Source organism: Eptatretus burgeri, chromosome 9, assembly GCF_056783735.1.
Source record: "Eptatretus burgeri isolate ZD-2024b chromosome 9, Ebu_testis_v1, whole genome shotgun sequence".
Classification (NCBI taxonomy): Eukaryota; Metazoa; Chordata; class Myxini; order Myxiniformes; family Myxinidae; genus Eptatretus; species Eptatretus burgeri.
Window position 1 is genome coordinate 23440117 of NC_140969.1, and position 9384 is coordinate 23449500.

At 45.1% G+C, this 9384-nt stretch overlaps 1 long non-coding RNA gene across 1 annotated transcript in view; it reads right to left on the reverse strand.

Annotated features, from left to right (window-relative positions):
* Positions 1-1472: 1472 nt before the first annotated feature.
* Positions 1473-9384, reverse strand: part of LOC147019718 (uncharacterized) — a 21997-nt gene continuing 14085 nt past the window's right edge. The window contains exons 2-3 of the long non-coding RNA XR_015062041.1: positions 2930-3106; positions 1473-2797 (exon numbers count right to left, since the gene is read on the reverse strand). This is a non-coding gene — a long non-coding RNA (uncharacterized LOC147019718). The remainder of the gene's footprint in view (positions 2798-2929; positions 3107-9384) is intronic.

Genomic DNA, 9384 nt, shown 5'->3' on the forward strand with positions numbered 1-9384 from the left:
AAGGGGGTGCCCCCTCCCAAATATTTATTTGCTTTCTTCTCCAAAACTACACGAACAATTTCAATGAAACTTGAACACAACCTTCATCACTCATGATGTACTAAAGTTTGTTTATGACATTAAAAAATCGGAATCTAAGGGAATGTAAGGGAGGGGGTGTTGCCCCCAAAATAGGTATTTGATATAACATTGGTTCATTGGTACATTTTGCTGATTCCGTCCCACATTGACTCTCCCTCCTTACTATCATTATTCTACTAGGTGAGCACCCAGGGGTATTGCCCCTATTTTTAGGACATGTGAGCTGATGCCATCTGGTCCAGTTGTAGAGTCAGAGTCGAGGGCTGAACGCACCTTTCACTAACTAATTTAGACACTTTCATTCTTCTAGCAGTGTCTAGACAGGTTTACGAGACATACTTTATCTCAGATTTTAGGTCTTCTGTTTTCCTGGTGAGGCTACTGCAATATTTACTGCCAGCTATGGTTGGCCCCACTTCATAGCCCGCTCACCATTTCCCGATACTGGTGGTTTGAATTGATTGCTGAGACCGTTTTTATGATAGTGGACAGATGACCCAGAATGCCAACAATTGCGACAGGGCTCTCTCGTCCCATTTCTTTGGCAATGGGGGCAACCACAGGTTCGAAACCATGGACGGACTCCTCCTATAACTTCAGACTGGGGATGTGCTCCCAGTGACTCCTTAATACTAGTTAAGATATCTGCTTATAATTGCTTCACAGTCCACCAAGTCCTTGTTGATATCAGTGATGTCAATGTTCACCGTGTTGATTTTCTGAAGGGGCTTGGTTGTGGGGGTAATTTTGTGCTGAGGTATACCAGGATTATCAACATGTTCTTCTTCAATAATGGCACATGCAGCACTGCCTTTGGATCTCTATCTGCTTCCAAATTTGGAATGCCTCTCTTCTTGTCGTGCTGTGTAGTTCACCTTCGTGATAAGCTCCTCATCAGTAATACGTATATTTTGCAGTTCAGTTTTCAGCTCTGCCCAAATCAAATCACTTATTAGCCCAGTTCAAAGGCCATGCAGCATCATTGTCTGCACAGGTCCAGGACCATATTTTATTTGGGAATCTGCCTCTTTGGAAGCAAATAGGATATTGTTACGAATTTTGGCCCGTCCGGCATGCAATCGGCCACATAACTCGAATCGCGACGCGTCGCCCACCGGAACGGACAATTCAGTCGTGACCCTCCTGGAACTACTGCCAGGAGCCAGTCACGGGTGGGGGTTTAACCTCACCACAACCCAGTCCGCATTCTACCCGCGCGAAATAGGGTGAATTGCCGAATGTCGATATACCTAAGTACCCGCGCGGGTAACGTACCAAGGAGTTGTACCAAGCCGCAGGTCGACTTCGGACACGAACCGCTTAAGCGGCTCGTTCCGTGCTAAAGGGATAACCGAGCGGAGTTATCGCCGACCTCGACGGTTCAGTTTTACTTATCGGTTGTTTCAACCCACTACCAATCCCTTACGTGATGCAAGATGGAACTTTCAACCGAAGGAAAGGACGCAACGAAACGGGAAACAGTGTGACAAGCAAGCACTTTTATTTCACACACACACAACACATGCATGTAAGGTAGTAATGCAATGTGCACCAAAAGCAAAATGCAACAAAAGCAAAAGCACTACTACCGACTATAATTATTTACAACACTTAAACAATTATACTTGTCGGGACTCGGCGCCACATCATTCATTCTAAATAAACAGGAAAGACCTCCCCATAGGCAGGGAGGTAGATGGGGTCCGTGGACCAAATGTGCGCGGAACCTGGAGGAGCGGCCAGGTCCACGAGACTGAAAAGGTCCTACCTGCGTCCTCGTGATGCGATGGCGGGCAAGCCGCAATATCAGCGCAGCTGCGCCCCGACTCCGTGCCCCTGGCGTGGTCGCAGAGCCCTCTCCGGCATGCTCCACGCAAGCACGGTTTGGTCGGCACCACGGTTAGGGTGGGGAATGAACGGGGCCACCGGCACTATCTCAGCGCGGATGGGGGGGGGGGAATTGTTGATGCTCAGGGTCGAGCGAGGGGAATGGCTGGCTGGCTTGGTCGCTTGTGAAAACGAAGGTGGCTCGAGTCCAGCGACGAGACGACACCAACGACGAGACGACACCAACGACGAGACGAGCCCAGCGACGAGACGACACCAACGACGAGACGAGCCCAGCGACGAGACGACACCAACGACGAGACGACACCAACCACGGGAAAAGCGACCCCCAAACTACAACAATGAGTTCCACACTGACTCGCGTCTTTTATAGACCGGGGGAGGAGCCTGTATGCAGATTTTAGGATCAAAACGCGATTGGAGGCGGGGCCACGCCACCCTCTGTTCAGCCATTGGTGTGGCAAAAAGGGGCCTGAGCCTCTTTTGATCCGAATTCCTTCCTGAGAGGAATTCACATCCATCGCGCTTGGAGGCGGGGCCACACCGCCCAACACTCGCCCATTGGACGGAGGAAAAAGGGGTGTGAACCTCCCCTGATCCGAATTTCTCTCCCGTAAGAAATCCATTGCACTCGCGGCTTGCTGCGTTCGGCAGCAATCACCGAACAGCTTCGGACAGTACCACGTTCGGTGTTGACTGGTGGTGGGGTCGATGATTGTGGAAGGAGAAAGGCGAAGGTGGTGGGGGGTTTTCTGTGGTGGTTTGGTGGTTGGCGGGTGTCGTTTCGGAATGGCGGTGAAGCAATGTTTGCGGGATGGAGTTGTGGAGGTAAAGAGGTGAAGGTGGTGGTGTTTGAGTTGTTGGTGGCCTAATGGTCCAAAATAACGATAGAGAAAGAAAAATGGCTTACTCAAAGCGTCGCAGCCCGGATGAATCACACATATTCCCTCTAAACAACAGGTGTGGGCTAACTACACATGAACTTATCGATAGATCTCACCTGAAGACCCTTTATGGTGTATTCCGAATTTCCACAGCCGTAACAATATGTTGTCTCAGTTCAAGGACCTGGATAAGAAAGTCCTGTGGGGGTTTCTTTAGTTCCTTGCATCGCAGAACTCGCAGAACACTCCCGTCTCACTCGCACAAACCGAGTAGTTGGTAAATGACTTTATTTCTGAAATGGAGTGACAGAGACCATGAGATGGAATAGAAACATGGAAGCGATTGCCACGCACAGCAACACGTGCATGATCATGATCCCAGCATGTACCAGCACCCACGCAATTTCTGCCCCCCATTCCCGAGGCCCTGCAACTTCTGTTCCCCAGGCAATTACTTCCCAAGTAAATTAAACAATTCGAGTGAAGGAATCAACGTTTTAATTATTTTTTACTTCATGCTTCCATTCAACAAGGCGTTGTCACCATGTGAGGCACGCTCACATGTTTCCGGGAGCCTCACATATACAGGCTTGATGCACCCAATGGCCTCCTGCGTTGAAGTTACTTGTTGGCTAAGGGAAATTATATATGTTCCCTAACAAGGAACTTCAACGCAGGAGGCTAATAGGCCCGTCAAAGCCTGCGCTGTGGTTGCCACCAAATGGCTGTTTGTCCATGCTCTATCGTTTTCGAACTCATTATTATTGCTTGGCGCACCAATGAAACACAAATAAATAATACTGTTTACATACAAAAGTTTGTATTTAAACAATACACTCAGTAACGAGCGCCACGTTTCCCATGCTTACACAGGTACACACATGAGTGGTGTGATGTCACTGATGAACACAAGCCGTCGTGTGGCTTAGCTCGCCATCTGGTGCTTAAATGGACATCACACACTGTGTGTAGCCCTAATCATGGCATGATACACAAAAACAATATAATTACTACATCAAACAGCCTGCATGGCATACACAATGACACATAATGTGAGTGTATATGTTGTTGATTGTTATGTCCATAATTCTGGCTTCAGAAGTTCTTGCGTATAAGCAAAGACAGCCCACACGAAGGATCTTTCACTCATCTGCTTTAAATCACGTCACGTGCTCCACACTCGCCAGCCCGCTGACCTCACTCTCGGTTCCGCCTCGTCAGTTCCGGCTCATCATGCATTCATTAATATTCATGCAACTCCCAATACCACAGATCTTGATGATCTTTTCACTTCATTCTTGAGATCTTGATGTTTGGTCATTTTCTTTATTTCTGCGTTATTTAGACCAAAATCAATGGTATTAACACCTCAATAAGCAATGCCTTATTTTCCTTTTTTGTATCCGAGTGCTATTTGTCCTGTCGCAGTGTTTTGTTTTCTTTGTTCATGCTGAATGGGGTCATGAGGTCGTACGTGAACATTATGTCCTTGTTTTCCATGATTGCTTTTGGTTCACGTTTCCAAGAGTTTTATGGATCTGGGATGAATTTTTTTTGCAGATGTGCCAGTGGATTACTCCACATACATTGTTGTGCCTTTTTGTGTACAGCTGTTCTGACATGAGTTTTTTTACATCCCAATAAGAGGTGGCTCGTGCTTTCCGTTTCTACCTTGCAGAACCTACACTTGTCCGATTGGCTCAATCCCACCATTTTCTTCAACTCAGTCCTGCCATTTTTAAAAAGCCATTCATGTAGTGTCCTTGTTCTTAGGAATTCAAATAATGATTTGTTCTCCGTTCTAATTGAGCTGACCTCTTCTTAGCCATTCCAATTTCTGTATAGTGTATGACGTCTTCTATTCGCACCTGTTTTTGGAAGTTTTTTGCAAGGTGAGTGAGAGATACCTTTTTCTGGCTTGTGTTCATGCTTGTGTACAAATTGTATTCGGTGGTCTGTTGAACTTTTCACATACCCTGCTAATCCTAGTCATCACTCTGTGCACTTGATTGAGTTCCAACAGGTCGCCACCATCTTCATTCCTCGGCAGGTACATTCTTGGGATGCACTGATTTTTGTGGATAGTGAGGAGTTTCCATATTTTGATGTCTCGTCCTTTGATTTCTGCTTGTGGCCAGTTTATTACTCCACAGCTGTATTAGAACATTGGTATTGCTAGTTGGTTGATGGCTTTGATTTTGGTTCTTGGAGAGAGGTATGTTTTCAGCATCAGCCTCGTTCTATGAAGGTATTCTTTGGGAATTGGTTTGCACATTTGTTTTGACATATTTGGTGATCCTCTTCTACTCCGAGGTATTTGTAAGATGCTTCATTGTCTAGCTCTTGTGTTGAATGTAATTCGATTTTTGTCTATTTTTGTTGGTCTACCTTGCACGAATGTTCACTTGGCACACTTATTGATGCCAAATTCCATTCGGATGTCGTCAGAGTACTTTTTCACTAATTTCAGTTGTTTGGCCAATTTTTCGTCGTTCGGTGCAAATAGTTTTAAATCATCCATGTACAGTCGATGTGTCACCTTTCTTGATTCTTTAGATGTTATTTTATTGGACGTCAGGGTGTATCTGTGTCCTTGCTCATTGATAAGGTTAGTGGATCCAGAGCAAGGCAAAACAGCAGGGGGAAAAGGCTGTCTCCTCGGAAGATCCCGTGTTGTATTTTCACTCCGGTATTTCAACCTTTCCTTCCGAGGGCTGCAGTAATAGTGTGGTATTCCGTAGATCCATTGCTTTTTTCTTTTAATGTCATCAAGGCTCGTGGAAGAGCTAGAACATAGAAGGGATCAGGACACAGCATAACAATTGGAGCAGCAGAAGAATTGGAAAAATCGTTGGAGATGAACAAACAAAGGATGCAGGTAACGATGAGGCATAGGGGAGAACGTAAGGGGTGTAAAAGATGGATACAGAAGCAAAATTTTGGGAAGGGTCCGGGTGGTTTAACGGGTATAGAAAAGATCATGGTTTTAAGTGGGGGCTGATTTGAGATGGTGGTAAACAGCTGTCTTGAAGATCTGGAGGGAAGAATAAAATTGAAGAGTGTGGAAGTTGGTTCCATAGGCGGGGGGGGGGGGGAACAATGAGTGGCGGTGAGCAGTGGTTGTGGATTTTAGGAGGGGTTGCTGGTGGACCACGTGTATCCTGCAGATACCTGGAAGGGACAAAGCATGCAGAGGGCAAAGAGTGCAAGAAGACAGAGCGACCACCGACCTGCCCACAATGCCGAAGTGATAGGCCCATAGACTTAGCTTCATTACATGATATTCCAATGATATTGAAAGCCTTAGTTATTAGGGCATCAAGCTGAGCAGGATGTGAGGCAGGGGCATCAGCCCAGAGGGGAGAGCAGTACTTCATAAAGCTGCGGATGGAAGCCTTGTAGTTGTAGTTGGATAAGAGCTCAGGCGTGCCAAGAAAGGTCTTTGCATGATTGAGGATGCACAGTTTCACACCCCTTGACGTTTTCACATTTTGTTGTGTTGCAGCCTGAATTTAAAATGGATTAAATTTAAATATTTTTTTCACCAATCTACACACAATATCCCATAATGACAACGTGAAAACATGTTTTGCATCAATCAGTATTCAACCCCTTTCTATGACACTCCAAGTTGAGCTCAGATGCATCCAATTTCCTTTGATCATCCTTGAGATATCTCTCCAACTTGATTGGAGACCACCTATGGCCAGTTCAATTGATTGGACATGATTTTGAAAGAAACACAGCTTTATGCGTAAGGTCCAACAGTTGACGGTATGTCAGAGCAGAAACTCCACCATGAAGTCCAAGGAAATGTCCATAGAACTCTGAGATAGAATTGTGAGGAGGCATAGATCTGGGAAAGGGTATAAAACAATTTCTAGAATGTTGAAAGTTCCCAAGAGTAGAGTGAGCTCCATCATTAGGAAATGGAAAGAATATGGAAAGAACCAGACTCATGCTGGAGCTTTGCCGTCCGACCAAACTGAGCAACCTGGCAAGAAGAAACTTGGTAAGGGAGGTGACAAGAACCCAATGACCACTCTGACAGAACTCGAGTTCCTTGGCTGAGATGGGAGAACCTGCCAGAGGGACAACAATCTCTGCAACACTTCACAAGTCTAGGTTTTAGGGGAGAGTGGCCAGACGGAAGCCACTCCTGAGAAAAAGGCATATGACAGCACTCTTGGAGATTGCAAAAAGGCATGTGAAAGACTCTGAGAGCGTGAGGCAAAAGATTGTGTGGTCTGATGAGACGAAAATTTAACTCTTTGGCCTGAATTCAAAGCACAACTCATCATGCACATCTAACACCGTCCCAACCATGAAGCATGGTGATGGCAGCATCATGCGATGGGGATGCTTTTCAGCAGCAGGGACTTTGAGACTTGTAAGGATAGAGGGAACAATGAATGGAGCCAAGTACAGGTAAATCCTTGAGGAGAACCTGCTTCAGAGTGCAAAAGACTTCAGACTGCGGTGAAGATTTACATTCCAACAGGTCAATGACCCCAAGCATACAGCCAAAGCAACACTGGAATGGTTTCAGAATAAGAATGTGAAAGTGCTTGAGTGGTCCAACAAATGCCCAAAGTTGAATCCCATTGATAATCTGTGGAAAGACTTGAACATTACTGTTTACTGATACTCCCCATCCAACTTGACAGAGCTTGAGCAAATCTGCAAGGAGGAATGGGAGAAACTCACCAAATTGAGATGTTCAAAGCTGACACAGACATACCCAAGAAGACTTGAAGCTGTAATCGCTGCCAGAGTATTGACTAAGGGGGTTGAATACTTATTGCCGCAAGACATTTCAGCGTTTCAATTTTTATTAATTTGTAAAAATTTCTAAAAACACGTTTTCACTTTGTCATTATGGGGTATTTTGTTGGTGACAAAAAGCAAACTCAATTCACCACAACAAAAGGCGAAAAAGTCCAGGGGGTGTGAATGCTTTCAAAAGGAACTATATAGAGAAAAATAAGATTAATGACTAGTTTCAATTTCAGGCTTCATTTTTTAGAGCCTTGTCCATATATGTATATATATATATATATATATATATATATATATATATATATATATATATATATATATATATATATATATATATATATATATATATATATATATATATATAGTGTGAAGAGCACTCCCCTGATCTCCATTGGACACAGTCCTATACCAAAGCGTCACCTCCAACCCAGAGGCCTCGGCCCGGCGACTCTGTCAAACAGACAAAGATGACATGGTCAACATCAGTTAAACATCAAACGGAGCTGTCTATCCGGATTTCGGGCATATTTCCCCTCATCAGGATGGCATACCGATAAATATCGAACCAATGATGACCACATTCGTCGTTTATACATCAGACGCATGGTGAGCATCGCCACGGATTATGTCTTACACGTTAAAACCGCATAATCCGCAAAGAACAACCGTCCAGATTATCATAACAATTCCAAACTAGAAGGGCACTCGGGAGAGCACATACCTTTGCCACACAATGCCTGATCCACGAGAATGTATCGGGCTCATTACATTTTTGAAATATCATGCTATACAGTACTATATAGTTTTTGGCCCGACCTCTCAATGGTGAAGATTCATTTTAAAAATTAAATAATGCTCGTATCCAGCTCTGGATCTTCACCAAAATCGAATCAATTCGTCCTTGTGACACCTCCGACCTGTCCACCAAGTTGTCCGAATACGTCCACAACTATTTGAGATATTGTGATATATATTGTTGCAGGCCGGGGGGTCGGGTGAGAAGACCACTAGGTGGGGGACGCTATCTCGGTTACCATCAGACTCCCCGGAATTGTACGCCGTCGCACACGGATAATTCCGTGACGCGGCGGGTCGCTTAACTGACCGTGGACGCCAATAACTCAACCGAGTGACCTCGGGTCCTCCCGTCTATGGGTTAATCAGGTTACCTAATTAATCACTTGGTTTAATTACTGGGGACCACGCCCTCAGTACGCCGTGTCCGAACCGGATCACTCTACTGGACCGGATTACTTTACCGGATCGGATGCAGTCGAGCGACACTGCCAAGGACGTACCGGCTAAAAGGAACGGATCATTGGGAATAAAGTCCCGGCTAAACTAGGATTCGGACCATGCTGAATCAATGAAAGAAAACACAAAGAAGAGCTGGGAACATTCCTAATAATAATTTATTAACAGTGGGCAAGGAAAGGTATGTGGTACGATAAAGATTTATTGGGGTGTGTTGTGCAGAGATGGGGGAGAGAGGTGTGGTGCAGCAAATAAACAGGAAACTTACAAAAGGGGACACAGAGCAGACTTAACGCGAAATTAATAACAATAATAATGATAACGATCTTCTGCAGTCTTACTTAAGCAGACAGGCGCCAGGACACACACACTCACACACACACACACACACAGACACAGAAAATCAAATGAAGAGAAAGTTTTGCAACAGGAAGGCAAAGAAGTTGAGGCTATGATCTTGGTACCTTTGTGCTTGATAGCACAATGCACCACAAATACGTTTCGGGGTGGGGGTGGGGATGCTCTGTGCTCTGTGGTG